Source organism: Ailuropoda melanoleuca, chromosome 17 (genome assembly GCF_002007445.2).
Source record: "Ailuropoda melanoleuca isolate Jingjing chromosome 17, ASM200744v2, whole genome shotgun sequence".
Lineage (NCBI taxonomy): Eukaryota > Metazoa > Chordata > Mammalia > Carnivora > Ursidae > Ailuropoda > Ailuropoda melanoleuca.
In genome coordinates, this window is record NC_048234.1 from 12,491,584 (window position 1) to 12,508,642 (window position 17,059).

Genomic DNA, 17,059 nt, shown 5'->3' on the forward strand with positions numbered 1-17,059 from the left:
GCTGTTCCTAGTTTTGGACTATTATGAATAAAACAGCTATGAACTCATACAAGTCTTTGCATGCATTTTTTTTCTCTTGAGTAAACACCTAAAAGTGGGATCGTTGAGTCCTAGACAAAGGTATGTGTTTAGTTTTATAAGAAACTGCCAGAGGGGCATCTGGCCGTCTCAGTCAGTGGAGGATGCGACTCTTGATCTCTGGGTTGCAAGTTCGAGCCCCACATTCGGTATAGAGATTACTTAAAAATAAAATCTTAAAAAAAAACTTCCCAGATATTTTTCAAACTGATTGTGTCATTTTACACACCCACAAACAATGTATGAGAGTTCTGTTTGTCCCACATACTCACCAACATTTGAAGTTGTCAGTCTTTTTAGCCATTCTAGTGGGTGTGTTGATGGTATCCCATTGTGTTCTATTTTGCATACATCACCATGTTTTGTTTTTTATTTCTAAAATGATTTACTTTAGGGGCACCTGGCTTAACCTCAGAAGGTTAAGCGTCTGCCTTCAGCTCAGGTCATGAACTCCCCGTCCTGGGATTGAGCCCCATGTTGGGCTCCCGGCTCAGCGGGGAGTCTGCTTCTCCCTCTCTCCCTGCTCATGCTTGCTCTGTCTATCTATCTATCTCAAATGAATAAATAAAATCTTTTAAAAAAATAAAATGATTTGCTTTTTTGTTTACTTGTGGGTTTTTATTTTTGTCTTCCCTCTTTGGAATGTATGTTGCATAGGGGTAAAACCTTGTCTGGTGTGTTTAGTTATATGTCCCTGGGGCTTAGAACAGGGGCTGGCATATAATATGTGTTCAATAAATTCATTTGTGCTTATATTCAACAACTAGTTTTTGTGTGTCTTGAACGTAGCAGATATTTCTAACCCCATTTGACAGGTGAGAAGACTGGGACTAAGGGACAAGAGGTACAGTCATGTTCAACATAGCTGGTAATACATGGTAATCAAAGCTCACATATATGGATGCCTACCTACTCTGTGTCAGGCACCATCTAGCTTCTTTGTGTGAATGGTCTCACTTAACCCCACAAAGTTGCAGTGAACAATACTAACATTAACCCATTTTGAAGGACAAACCCACTGAATCACCGAAAGATTAAAAACTTGCCCTTTGGTGTGGTTATTTGAAACAAATGATTTTGATATTTCTCCCTTCAAGAGATGGAGCTGACTTCCTGTGCCCTTGGATATGGGCTGGATTTACTTCTGCAGTTCTGATCCATACTAGGGCAGAAATGACGGTTTGTGACTTCCAAGAATAGGTCATAAAAGACATTGTGGTTTCTCTCTCTCTTTCTCTCTCATTTCTCTCCCTGCCATGTCTGTGGACACCCAAGCAGCCCCATGGAGAGCTCCCCGCCTTAGAACCAGACCCTCCGGCCTCACTCAAGCTTTCAGATGATGCAGCTTCAGCTGATATCTTGACTATGATCTCCTGAGAGACCCTGGCTCAAGACCTCCCACCACAGTTGCTCTCAGATTTGTTTTTGTTTTTAAAGATATTACTTATTTATTTATTTATTTATTTATTTATTTATTTATTTATTTGAGAGAGAGAGTGAAAGCACACATGAGCAGATGGAAGGGTAGAGGAAGAAGCAGACTCCCTGCTGAGCAGGGAGCCCGATGCAGGACTTGATTCCAGGACCCTGGGATCAGGACCTGAGCTGAAGGCAGATGCTTAACCCACTCAGCCACCCAGGCGCCCTCTCAGATTTGTAACTCAGAAATTGTGAGATAGTAAATGTTTGCTGTTTCAAGACTCTAAGTCTGGAGGTAATTTTTACACAATAGCTCACAAATACACTAGGTCACCAGTAAGTGTTAGAACTGGGATTCAGTTCAGTCTAGTCAGACTGCATTTAACACAATGTACATAATGACATCTATCCTTAAATGAGTGTCTCTCACACACCAGGCTCTGTGAAATGGTCTCCCTGCATTAGTGGCTTTGATTGGAGCCTGGTGCCTGATTTTGCACAGCAGTGCAGTGACTGGGGCTGCAGGCTCTGGAGTTCAACCACCTGGGTTTTAATCCTGACTCTGGCACTTATCAGTTATGACATTTTGACAGGTCTTTAAATATCACTTAGATTAGATTTCCTCATTTGCAAAACAGGAATAATAGTAGCACCTGCCTCCTGGGGTTCTTGTGGAATCACATGACTTTTTACGCTTAGAGCATTCAGAACTGAGTCCTGCACATAGCAGACACTCAGTGTGTATCAGTTGTATTACCTTGAGAGTTGTTGATATTGTGTTACCTGGTAGTTGTTTTCTATCAAACACAATGACCTACACACAACGTGCAAGCACTTTATCTTGTTGTATCTTCACAATGACCCTATGAGGTAGGCATCACCATTTCACAGGGTAGACATAGCCTCAGAGAGGTGAAGTAACTTTTCCCAGGTCACGCAGCTAGTAACTAACACAGCTGGCCTGTGAATCAAGCCCGTATGACCTCAAACCAATTCTTCCCATCATATGATCTTCCAATCTCTGCATTAACCTAGATTTTCTGCTAACTGGTTAGGGTGAAACAGAATTGCCAAGGGCAGCTGGATGGCTCAGTCGGTTAAGTGCCTGACTCTTGATTTCAGCTCAGGTCATGATCTCAGGGTCATAAGATCGAGCCCAACATGGGGCTCCATGCTCAGTGGGGAGTCTGCTTGAGATTCTCTCTCTCACTCTCCCTCAGCCCCTCCCCCTTCTCTTGAAAATAAACAAATAAATCTTTCAAAAAAAAAAGAACTGACATTTATTGAGGGCTTGCTGTGTGCCAGGCACTGTGCCAAAGGCTTTCCATATGTTCTCTCATTCACTCACAGGCCAAGCAGTGATTCACTACATACTTCCCCAGGTTCCTTCCTATGCTTGACACACAAAAGGCATGCAAAAAGTTATTGTTGAATTAAAAATAGCCCAGGATGTACAAAAGTTTATTTTTATGATAAAAAGGATTATTTTGCCCTATTGGTTGAGGACCTCACCTGCCAAAAACATAGTCTTTGAGTAAAATAGATAAGGATCTCCTGACTGGCACCCCTACACTTGAGCCTGTTCTTCTTCCACTGTCCAGGATAGTGTTTACTGGGGATCCCTCCCTGCCAACATGGTGCCCGCAAGAAGAAAGCTTAACATCTCCATGGTGGGGGGGGGGCAGAAGCTTGGATCTGCTCACTTTTCTATTCTCCAGGGTATAACTGCTTGTACTTGTCCCGACCCCTAGGCTGGTCTACAGTGAGGTGCATGTGACTCCCTTAGCCTTTTGTGGTGGCCTGCTTGCCCCAGCTGTTGAAGACTGGGGTCCTGGCCTTTTGCCTCTTCACAAAGTCCCCACACTGCAGCCTTCATGTTCTGACCACTCTGCCTGCAGCACTGGGTATGCGTGAGTCACAGCATAGCCTGTGTAGGACACGACTTCAGGTCCACTTAATTCTAGACACATTCCTCAGATATTGCAGGCCTGCCAGTGAGGGGCTGCACTGACCTGGCACTGAGTTAACATGATCTGTCTCAGAGAGAGCTTAACCTCTTCCCTGTTGATGCCAGGGGAGCTCTGGGAATGCTGTGGCTTCTAATCTACCTGCCCCTTGAGACTTCTGACTCAGGGTGAGAAGCCAGGGCCAACATCTGACTGCTTCCCTATCTAATTTTCCTCTCAAACTCCTGGTTCCAGAAGCTTTTCCCATATCTCCCTAGGTGTCTAGAAACTCCGTTTGTATTGAGTTCTCTCCAAGGCATAGAACACCATGCTTTTCATTTGATATACAGAGAGAATTTTTAGAATTTAGAAACCTTAATGAAAAAGCTGACTTTGAGTCAAATGACCCTTCTGTTCTAACTTCTGCTGTCTGCCCTTCACTTTCTGGGCTGCAATAAACCCATGGCTTAAGTTTATACAACCAACGGGGTAAAGAGGAAAAGGCCAGTTGACTGATAAGGGGAGGTATGTCAGGGTGCATTTCACATATGCTCTGCCCAAGAAAAAATAGAGGACTTGATCAAAATTTATGACTTTTGTGCTTCAAAGAGGTCTACCAAGAAGGTAAAAAGATAACCCACAGAATGAGAGAAAATATTTGCAAGTCATACATCTGGAATAGGACTTTGACTCAGAATACATGAAGAACTCTTACAACTTCACAGTAAAAAGACAAATAATTCAATCATAAAATGAGCAACATGCATGAATAAACACTTTTTTCAAAGAAGGTATGGCCAAGAAGCACAAATGGCCATGAAGCACAAAAAAGACATTTCACATCAATGCTCATTAAGGAAATGCCAATCCAAACCACAGTGAGATGCCACTACACACCTACAAGGAGAGCTAAAATTGAAAAGACTGAAAATTCTGAATGCAGCAAGAACGTACGCAACAAGATATCTCAACACATTCCTGGTAGGCTTATAAAATGGTACAATAGGGCGTCTGGGTGGCTCAGTCGGTTACGCCTCTGCCTTCAGCTCAGGTCGTGATCCCAGGGTGGTGGGTTTGAGGCCCACATTGGGCTCCCAGCTCAGCAGGGAGACTGCTTCTCCCTCTCCCTCTACCCCTCCTCCCTGCTTGTGCTCTCTCTCTCAAATAAATAAATAAAATCTTTTTTTTTTAATTGTACAACAGCTGTGGAAATAGTTTGGCAATTCCTCAAAAAGTTAAACTTAGTTACCATATGACCCAGAACTTCAACTCCTTGGTATAAATCTAAGAACACTGAAAAATTATATCCACACCAAAACTTACACACAAATATTCATGAGAGCATTATTCACAATAACCAAAAGGTGGTGACAAGCCAAACGCCTACCAACTGATGAACAGATAAACAAAATGTGGTATATCCATGCAATGGAATAGGGATCAGCCTTGAAAAGGAAGGAAATTGTGACACATGCTACAACATGGATGAACCATGAAGACATACTAAGTAAAAGAAGGCAGACGTAAAAGGTCACATACTGCATAATTTCATTTATATGCAATGTCCAGATTAGGCAAATCCATAGAGATAAAAAGTAAATTAATGGTTGCCAGGGGATAGGAGGAGGTAGGAGGGAATGGGGAGTGACTGCTAATGGGAATGCAATTTCTTTTTAGTGTGAACAAAATGTAGTGGCGATGGTTGCACAGCCTTGTAATATACAAAAAAATAGCTGAATTATAAAACTAAATTGTAAAAGGGTGAAAGATTATGGCATATGAGTTATATGTCAAAAACTGAGAAAAAAATATACTACGCCCTGAGTATGTATGTTTCATGGTTTCCTTAGATATGATATAAAAAGAAGACACCATGACATTTGTAGTCCAGTTGGTTCTCACATAAAAATTAAAGGCTCGGGGCGCCTGAGTGGCTCAGTCGTTAAGCATCTGCCTTCAGCTCAGGTCATGAGCCCAGAGTCCTGGGATCGAGCCCTCCATTGGGCTCCCTGCTCAGCAGGAAGTCTGCTTCACCCTCTCCCACTCCCCCTGCTTGTGTTCCCTGTGTCGCTGTCTCTCTCTGTGTCAAATAAATTTTAAAAATCTTTAAAAAAGATAAAAGGCTCAAAGATTTTAAATACTAAGATATTTGAGTGTTGGTTAGCTGTTTTGTTTTAGCTTTTTTTTTTTAGGATTTTAAAAATTATTTGTCTTTTTCTTCATCTTGGGGGAAAGAATTCATTTTTTCTCCATTAAGAATCATGTTAGCTGTGAGCTCTTCGTAGACATTTTTTTAAATCCGATTAAGCAGTTTCTTTCTATGCCTAGTCTTCTGAGAGTTTTTTAAAAATCATGAATGCGTGCTGAATATTGACAAATGCTTTCTCTGCATGCATCAGTTTATATGATCGTATAGTTTCTCTTCTTCATGCTGTTAATACGATGGATTACATTGATTTTCAAACAATGAAGAACTCATGCATTCCTGAGATAAACCCTGTTTAGTCCTGGTATGACTTTCTTATCTATTGCTGAATTCAATTTGCTAATATTCTCTTGAGGTTTTATGTGCCTATGTTCACGAAGGATAGTAGTCTGTAGTTTTCTTGGAAGGTTAAATTGTTGATTTAAGAACTTCTTTTATAATATCATATGTAATGCTATACTCTTTTCTCTAAGCCCAGCTTTAGCGGCATCTCACAAATTTTGATCTATTATATTTTAGTGTTCTTCCATGTCCAGGTATTTAGAAAGTTTCCAGTTATCTTTTCGTTCTTCATTTCTTCTTTAATTCCATTAATTAGAGAACATGCTTCATATTATTCCAATTCTTTTAAATTTGTTAAGGCCTGTATTGTGACCCACTCTATGGTATATCTCGGGGAATGTTACATGTGCATTTGAAAAGACTGTGTACTGTGCTGTTATTGGATGAAGTGTTGTAGTAAATATCAATTAGATACAATTGGTTGATGGTGTTGTTCTGTTTTTCTATTTCCTTGCTTATTTTCTGTCTCCTTGTTCTATCAATTACTTATAGACCAATATTAAAATCTCCAACTTTAATTTTGGATTTGCCATTTCAGTTTTTTTAATCAATTTTGGTTCATATATTTTGAGATTAAGTTTATTTGCATTTGAGATTGTTATGTCCTCTTGATGAATCGACTCTTTCAGCATTATCTTTATCTCTGTTAATTTTCCTTGTAGGATATATCACTACAGAATCTACAAATACTGTAAGGATAATAACAGAAAGCTGTGAACACCTCTCTGTACATAATTTTAGTATGTTTGATATTAATACAGCCACTTCCAACTTTCTTTTGACTAGTGTTTCAAGGCATATTTTTTCCCATCCTTCTACTTTTTATCTTTGCATTAACTTTTAGGTGAGCTTTTTGTAGATAAAATATACTTGGATCAACTTTTTGATCCATTCTGACAATCTCAATTCTGTAATTGGTGTGTTTAAACCATTTATATTTAATGTAATTGTGCATGTGATTGGATTTAGGCCTACCATTTCATTATTTGTTTCCTGTTTGTTTCCTCTGTTTTCAATCCTCTGTTTTTTATTTTCTGCCTTCTTTAGGATTATTTGACATTTTTTAGTATTTTTCACATTTCTATTGAGTTTTTTTTTACTAACATTTTAGTGACTACAATATATACTTAAGGATTACAATACATATTTAACTTTTCATATACTATTAGGAATAAATATTTTACCACTTCAAGTAGAATATACAAACCTTACCACTACTAGGTCCATTTACCCTCCCCTTTTCTGTTGTAGTTGTCACATTTTACATCTACAAACACTGGAAACCCCATCAGACCTTATTATACATTTTTTTCATCATGATAAGCACACTATTTAGTCCCCATCACCTATTTCCCCCACCCTCCACCTACCTACCCTCAGTTAAGAATCTATGTCTTGGTTTCTCTTTCTCCCTTTTTCCTCTGCTCAATTGTTTCTTAAATTCTAAATATGATTGAGATTATATGGTATTTGTCTTTCTCTTACTGACTTATGTAGCTTAACATTATACTCTCTAGCTCTGTTCATGTTGTTGCAAATCACAAGATTTCATTATTTTTATTGCTAATATTCCATTGTATAAATATACCACAACTTCTTTATCCATTCATCTATCAGTGCATACCTGGGCTGCTTCCATAATTTGGCTATTGTAAATAATGCTTCAATAAGCATAGGTGTGCACGTAACCCTTTGAATTAGTGTTTTTGCATTTAGGGGTAAATACCCAATAGTGAGATTACTGGATCATAGGTTAGTTTTATTTTTATTTTTTTGAGGAGCACCTATAACGTTTTCCACGGTGGCTGCACCAGTTTGCATTCCAACCAACTGTGCAAGAGGTTTTCGTTTCCTCCACATCCTTGCCAACACTTGTTATTTCTTGTGTTGTTGATTTAGCCATTCTGACAGATGTGCAGTGATATCTCATGGGAATTTTGATTTGCGTTTCCCTGATACTGAGTCGATGTTGAGCATCTTTTCACATATCTGTTGGCCATTTAGTTGTCTTCTTTGGAGAAATGTCTGTTCATGTCTTCTGTCCATTTCTAAATTGGAGTATTTGGTTTTTTGGGTGTTGAGTTGTATCAGTTCTTTATATACTTTGGATACTAGCCCTTTATCAGATATGTCATTTGAAAATGTCTTCTCCCATTCAGTAATTTGTCTTTTAGTTTGGTTGTTTCCTTTGTTGTGCAGAGCTTTTTATTTTGAGGTAGAATACCAATAGTTTATTTTTGCTTTTATTTCTCTTCCCTGAGGAGACATATCTAGAAAAATGTTGCTACGGCTAATGTCAGAGAAATTACTGCCTGTGCTCTTTTCTGGGATTTTTATGGTTTCAGGTCTCACAGTTAGGTCTTTAATCCATTTTGAATTTATTTTTGTGTATGGTGGAAGAAAGTGGTCCAGTTTCATTCTTTTGCATGTAGCTGTCCAGTTTTCCCAATACAATTTTTTGAAGAGACTGTCTTTTTCCCATTGTATATTCATTTCCCCTTTGTCAAAGATTAATTGACCATATAGTTGCGCATTTATTTCCGGGTTTTCCATTCTACCCCATTGATAGATGTGTCTATTTTTATGCCAATACCATACCGTTTTAATTCTACTGCTTTGTAATATAACTTGAAGTCTGGAATTGTGATGCCTCCAGTTTTGTTTTCCTTTTTCAGGATTGCTTTGGCTATCACAGACCATATCATAAATCTGACTTTCAAGCATTATATATATTTTAAAGAATTTAAGAAGAAAAAAATTTAAGAATTTAAGAAGGAAAAAAAGCCCCCAAATTGGCAATTGGCTTTACCTAGATAGTCACCATTTCTGTTGCTCTTCCTTCATTCCTAAAGTTCCAGGTTTCCATCTGGTATCCTTTCCCTTCCATCTGAAGAACTCTCTTTGGATTTCTTTTAAATCAAGTCTGCATGTGATAAGTTCTTCATTTTCTTTCTTCTGAGAATGTCTTTATTCTGCCTTCATTCTTGAAGGGTATTTTTGTGGGATGTAGAATTAGGTATTGGAGGTTCTTTCAGCACTTGAAAAATGTTGTCCCGCTGTCTTCCGACCTCCATGTTTTCTGATGAGAAATTCGAAATCATTCTAATAATTCTTTCCTTATATGTAGTGCTTTGTTACTCTTTGGCTGCTTAGAATATTTATTTTTGTCTTTTATTTTCAATTGTTTAATTGTGATGTGTTTGGGGGTGGATCTGTTTGAGTTCATCCTGTATGGATTTTGATAAGTTTCTTCAATCTGTAAATTTAAATCTGTTGCCAAATTTGGAAAATTTTAGACCTTTATTTCTTCAAATATTTTTCCACATTGTACTCTTCCTACTCTCTTTCTGGAATTCTAATGACATAAATGTTAGACCTTCTGGGTATTGTTCTATAGGTCCTTGTGGCTCTGTTTTTTTGTTTTTTGTTTGTTTGTTTTCTCTCTGTTGTTCAGCTTAAACTATCTTCACGTTCACCAGCCCTTTCCCCTCTCATCTCCATTCTATTATTCATCCCACCCAGCATTTTTTTCCTTTCAGTTGTGTCCTTCAGTTCTACAATTTCTTTTTGGTTCTTTTTCAAATCTTCTATTTCTCTGCCAAAACTGTCTTTCTTTTCGTTTCAAGTGTACTCATCCTTTTTCTTGGAGCATGGTTATAATGAACTTAAAGTCTGTCTGATAATCCCAATGTCTGTGTCATCGCTGAGTTGATGTGATGACTGTCTCTTCTCTCATTAGAATTTGACATTTTCAGGGTGCCTGGGTGGCTCAGTCAGTTAAGCTTCTGCCTTTAGCCCAGGTCATGATCTCTAGGTCCAGGGGTCGAGTCCTGCCTCAGGCTCCCTGCTCAGTGGGGACCCTGCTTCTTCCTCTTGCTCTACCCCTCCTCCCACTCATGTTCTCTCTCTCTTTCAAATAAATAAATCTCTTTTAAAAAAGAATTTGACATTTTCATGGTTCTTAATATGTCAAGCAATTTTGGATTGTATCCTGAACACTTTGAATATTGTGTTATGAGACGCTGGATCTTATTTAAATCCTGTGGAATATATTGATTTTGTTTTGTTTTGTTTTGTTTTGTTTTAGGAAGCCATTGACCATGTTAGCTCTAATTTACCATTTTCTACCAACCTTCTGTGCACTGAAACTTCATTAGTTCAGTTTCCAAAGCTGTTGCAGAGCCATTCAGATCTGTGTCCTGTACGCACCACCTATTTGTCAGTCTCAGACTGGGAAGTGGTCTACCTCACAGTTCAGTTTCCAAAGACTTTGGTGTACAGTTTAGGGTCCATTCACACATGTGTTACTCGGAGGTGAGATCATGAATTCATACACAGCTTTATGGGATCACTTTTTCAGGGCGTATGATTTCCTTAATACCTTCCAGTCTCAGGGGAATATGCCCTAGCATAGTTTGCTTTATAGTTTGGGGTTTGTTGAGCTTCTTGAATCTGTAGAATTATAGTTTTCATCAAATTTAGAAGGTTTTCAGCTCTTATTTCTGCACATATTTTTTTTGCTTCCCAACCACAAGGACCCCAACCCTATGCTGTAAATTCTATTATTGCCTCTATGTTATGCATGATTGGAGTTCCTATGGTTGGGGGAAACAAAGATGCATTGTAACCAAATTGCTCAAAACAAGAAATAAAGAGAAAATCTTAAAAGCCTCCAGAAAAATAAAGATACATTATCTACAGAGGAACGAAGATAAGGATGATAGCAGACTTTGTGTCAGAAACAATGCAAGTGACATTTAAAAATGGGAAAATGACTTGAATTGACATTCCTCCAAAGAATATGTATTGATAGCCAATAAGAATATGAAAAGATGCTCAATATCACTAATTGTTAGATAAATGCAAATCAAAACCACAAAGAGATACCATGTGACACCCATTAGGATGGCTATCATGAAATTTATTTTTAAAATAGAAAATAACAGATGTTGGTGAGGATATGAAGAAATCAAAATTCTGTGCACTGCTAGTCAGAAATGGTATGGTAATACCTCAAAAAATTAAAAATGGAATTACTATATAATCCAGCAATTCCACTTCTGGGCATATATCCAAAAGAATTGAAGGCAAAGACTTGAATAAATATTTGTACACCCATGTTTATAGCAGCATTACTAATAATAGCCCATAGGTGGAAGCAATCCAAGTGTCCATTAATAAATGAATGAATAAACAAAAGGTGGGTATATCCATACAATGGAGTATTATTCAGCCTTTAAAAGAAGGAAATTCTGACACCTGCTACAACATGGATGAACCTTGAAGACATTATGCTGGGTGAAATAAGCCAATCACAAAAGGTCACTCAGTATAGGATTCCATTTACATGAAATGTCCAGAAAATAGGCAAACCTATAGAGAAAGAATGTAGATTACTGGTTGTCAGGGATTGTAGGGAAGGTAGAATTAGGACTAATACATATGGGGTTTCTTTTGGGGGTGATTGAAACATTCTGGAATTAAATAGTGGTAATGGTTGCATAACACAGTGAATATAGAAAAACCCACTGAATACACTAAATACACTAAAATGGTGAATTTCATTAAATGAATTATATATTTGTTTAAATGACTGTAAAAATAAAAGAAAACAGCCTTTTATTATATATAAACCTTCAAGGACAAATTCAAATGGTGCAGTCAGTTCAGCATCTGGCTCTTGGTTTCTGCTCAGGTCATGATCTTGGGTGGTGGGATCGGGCCCAAGACGGGCTCTGAGCTCAGGGAGTAGTCTGCTGGGGTTTCTCTCTCCCTCTCCCTCTGCCCTTCCCCACGTTCTCTCTTGCTCTCAAATAAATCTTGAAAAAAAAAACAACTGATACAACTCAACATCCAAACAAATAATCTAATTTAAAAATGGGCAGAGGACACGAACAGACATTTCTCCCAAGAAGACCTCCAGATGGCCAACAGATGCATGAAAAGATGCTCAACATCATCAGGGAAATGCAAGTCAAAATTCCAGTGAGATATCATCACACATGTCAGAATGGCTGCAATCAACAACACAAGAAACAACAGGTGTTAGTGAGGATGCAGAGAAAAAGGAACTCTCGTGTCCTGTTGGATGAAATGCAAACTGGTGCAACCACTGTGGAAAACAGTATGGTGGTTCCTCAAAAAGTTCAAAATAGAACTAACTTACAATCCAACAATTACCAAAGAATACAAGAACACTAATTCAAAGGGATACAGGCACCCCAGTATTTATAGCAGCATTATTTATGATAGCCAAGATATGGAAGCAGCCCGAGTGTCCACTGATTCATGAATGGATAAAGAAGATAAACGGTGAATACTATTCAACCATAAAAAGAGAGAAACCTTGCCATTTGCAATGACCTGGGTAGAGCTAGGGAGTATAATACTAAGCAAAATGAGTCAGCAAAGAAAGACAGATAGCACATGATTTCACGTATGTGTGGAATTTAAGAAACAAAACAGACAAGCAAAAGGGGGGGGGAATGAGTGATAGAGAGAGAGAAAGAGAAAGAGGCAAAGCAAGAAACGGATTTAATAATAGAGAACAATCTAATAGCTACCAGAGGGGAGGGTGGGGGCAGGTTAAATAGATGATGGGGATTAAGGAGTTCGCTTGTCATGATGAGCACAGGGTGATGTATGGAACTGTTGAATTACTATATTGTACACCTGAAACTAATATAACACTGTATGTTAACTAACTGAAATTAAAGAGAGAAAAAAAAAAAGACTGGGATGCTGCCTAGAATGAAAATAGAGTATGGGTGCAAGGAATTAGAGGTATCAATTACCTTTTGGAACTTTAAAAGTAAAAGTGGAAGGAAAGGAGAGTAGACCTTCCAGAAGATAGCTAGGAAAGCTCTTGATTGAACTTCTAGCTCTATACGATGCACAGGTTGGTTGGACGAGTTTGTACTGTTAACATATAAAGGCCATCCTGCTTTGTAGGATCTCTATGATGTTGGCATGTACCGTCATGAAAAGGAGACTGGACTGGGATTCTGGCAATGGAGGTCATCTCTGCCACTAGTGTGCTCTGTGACCTTGGGCAAGTTACAGTTCCTCTCTGGACTTCACTGACCAATCAGTAATAGGAATGGGTTGATGAAATGGTCTCAGACAAATCATCTTCAATTCTGTCCATCTTCCAAAGGAACAAACAACCCAATTCTGCAAGGCAGCAGTGGGTAGAAACTTGGGGCTGCAAAGTGATGGAAGAAGGATGGTGAATTGGGAATATAAGGTATGTTGGAGCCAGTAACTTAGATCACTATATCATAGGAAATGAAGAACTGTTGGAAAGCAGATTACAAGGTATTAGGGCATGTTTTTCTCTGGGTTCTTTCTTTTCACCCTCTCACCCCACATGCTCAATATATTCCAGCTGCTATGGAGGTTTGCTACTGTCCCAGTGATGGAAACTGAAGGCCTTTTCCTATCCCCATATTTCCCACTTGCCCAGTGTACACAGTGAATGGCAGTTAGGCTCTGGAGTCAGACGGGGATAGATTTAAATCCTAGTTCTGCCAATAACTAGCTGTGTATCTTTGGCCAAGTCCCTTCATCTCCCTAAGAATCAGTTTCCTCTTCTAAACAATGGAGAATAAAAGTTGTATCAAATGACGGTAGGCTAGGTTAAGCGGCAGCAGTAATCAACCCCCAAATCTCAGAGGCCTAATGAAACTTTATTTCTCACTCATTGTTTTAGGTAGGCAACCTCTAAAATGGCTCCCAGCAAGCCCTGCCTCGTGGGAGTCATACTTTTGAAAAATCCCCATTCATGGGTATGGGCTGGACCCAGGTTACAAAAAACTAGGGCTTCAGTATTGTTGCTTCTTTTTCTTCTCTCTCTCTCTCTCTCTCAATCCACTTGCTATGGTATAAGTGGCCTTATGGAGAGGCCCAAATGGCAAGGAACTGAGGGAGATCTCCAACCAAGAATCAGCAAGCAGCTGAGGTCCTGAAGCCTGCGAGTAGCTGGATCTTTCCAATGACCACATGACTGAGCTTTGAAGCCAACTGTTTCCCCATCAAGCCTTCAGATGAGACCGCAGCCCTGGATAACACCTTGATTGCAGTCTTGTGAGAGACGTGAGATAGAGGTACCCAGCTACGCTGTGACAAAATTCCAGATCCACAGAAATTGTGAGATAATGTTTCTGAAACACTACATGTCAGTCCTCTAATGACCTCAATTTGAGGTCATTTGTTACATAGCTACATGTCCAAAGTGGTCTGAGGAGGAGTGCTTGACCTACTTGAGTCAGGGACCCATGCTGATGGAGGCTCCATCTCAACCCCCTCTTCCATGATCACTCTGACAGAGGAATTGCACACTGACTCTTAGAACTCCCACCCCAAGAATGACACATGCCACTTCTACTTGTGTTTCATTGGCCAATGAAGTCACATAGTCACACCTAACTTCAAAGGAGGGTAGAAGGAAAATAAATGCAATATTTGCGAACAGCTCCTATACCTCCCACAATAAAATCTGCCTTGAAGGATTTTTGTGGGGACCATTAAAGTGCTGTATCAGGATACTTGCAGCTACACATAAAAGAAAACACCATGGGAACTTAAACAATAAACATTTTAACAACCAAAGGAATTTTTTGGCTCATAGTTTTTGGCAAAATGTCTAGAGGCAGGATTTCTGCAGGTAAGACTGGATCAAGTTACTCAAAGATGCAGATGACTGATTTCTTTGCCTCTCTTCTCCATATTTTGAGATATTAGCTTCATCCTAAACCTTGCTCCCCTCAGCTCTCGATAGTGGAGGCCAGAAGCTATAAGCTTCCCTGCTCAATCCAGCAGGGAAGAGTTGTCACAGAAGTCCTGAGCTTTCCGCTGATTGGATCAGCCTAAGTCACATGCCCGAGGTGCCTTAAAGGGAATGGTGATGGCATGTGATGATGGTTTCCCTGGGTCCCTTGCTCAGATCTCCACGTTGGTTTCCCCAGAACCACATGGATCTCCAAGTAGAAGTGGACTGTGTGGATAGTGCTTACACAAGTGCCTGACACTGTTTTTTTCTCAGTACTATCTACTATTCCTTTCTTTTCTTCTTCTTCTTTTTTTTAAAATATTCCCTTCTTTTAAGTCACTTCACTTGGTAAAGCTATTTCAGTGAGGGACATGTGACTGGTTCAGTTGGTGGAGTGTGTGACTCTTGATCTTGGGGTTGTGGGTTTAAGACCCATGCTGGGTGTAGAGATTATTGTAAAAAATAAAATAAAATATTTATTTAAAAAAGTATTTCAGTGATGAATTTGCAAATATCTACTGGATCTGAAAATGCTTTGCAAATGGAAAAAGCTGGACAAATCTAAGAGATTATTACTCTTGTTATAGACAAGCAGTACTCAACTGAGGCACACTAATTCATTCACCATATTTAGCCACAGTGGCATTTTTTTTCTCTTTCCCAGAAACACACCAAGCTTGTTTGGGTCTTAAGATTTTTTATACCATGTTTGCTTCTCTTTCTCTTGAATTCTATTCTCCTGGATCTCTTTTAATTGGCTCCTCTCATCCTTCAGACCTCAGAAATATTTCCTGAACTTCCTGTACCCAATCTCATAGCATTTATTAACTATCTGAAATTATTTTGTTCATTTGCTTGCTTGTTGTCCTTTTTTTAAAAAAAGATTTTATTTATTTATGTGACAGAGATAGACAGACAGTGAGAGAGGGAACACAGCAGGGGAGTGGGAGAGGAAGAAGCAGGCTCCCAGTGGAGGAGTCTGATGTGGGACTCAATCCCGGAACGCCGGGATCACGCCCTGAGCCGAAGGCAGACGCTTAACGACTGCGCTACCCAGGTGCCCCAATTTGCTTGCTTATTGTCTTACTCCTCAAACCAGAACTTTGGGTAGGCAGAAACTTTGTCTTGTTCACAGACACATCCCCAGCATCTAGCACAGAACTTGACACATATTAGCCACAAAGTAGATGTGTGTTCAAGGAAAGAAGAAACAAATGATTAAATGTAGCATCTCCACCAACTGCTGGGCCTCTGTTTGTTGTAAGTATGTCTCCAGTAATTGCCAGATTTTACAAATGACCGGCTTAAAAAAAAAAGACACAAATTAGAATATATTCTAGGTTATCCTTATAAGCACATCTCTTTCAGTCACTTCATTTTGGAGAGGAAGAGAAAAGGGTAGAATGAGTCTCAGCCATTTTGAAATGAGTGTAATTTGTCTTGTGGCTCCTCTGTGCCAATTTAGCGTGCATCAGAATTACCCACTTATTTATCTCAGATTACAGAGCACCACCTCAGAGTTTCTGATGCAATAAGTCTAGAGTGGGGGTTCAAGAATTTGCACTTCTAAGAAGTTCCCAGATAGTGCTGATGCTACTGGTTGCAGAGCTACTTGGGGGAACAGCTGCCACAATCTAAATAGGCAACATATTTTAAAGCAGGATTAGTATCTGTGGCTATTTTGAATTACCGTACTGCTTTACTCCTCCGCAACATTTTTTGGCTTTCACTAAAATCCATGTACATCCACAGAAGTGTGTTCTATGTCAAAATATCTGTCTTGTGTGTTGCAAAAGATCGAAGATTCAGGACCAAATGCTGCCATAGAACATTCAGAGGCATTTCCATCTTAAAGCACAAGTGTGAAAGTCATTCATCTAAATATGTCCCGAATTCACCAATTTATTTCAATCCTACCTTCCAAGATACAATTAGTATTATTATTATATTTCATGTCAACTCCTACAATATCTTTCTAAATGGCTCTCTAAAGTCATCCATCTGAAGCCAGACAACCTTTTCTAAATGCAAATCCAGTGATGCTACTCACTTATATAAAACTCTTACTAGTTTCCCAATCTTCTCAAGGAAAAGTTCAGTACCTTTAAGACAGCTGACTTGCTGTGGTCGCTGTCTACCTTGTAGCCCCATCTCATAGCCCTCTCCTTCAACCATCATGAGCTCCTTTCAGTTCCTCAGTGTCAGATAGCAAACTCCCTCCCACCACAAGGTCTGACCACATGCTGTTCTCTCAGGAAAATTCCATCTCCCTTACCTTACTAACTCCTACTCTTTCTT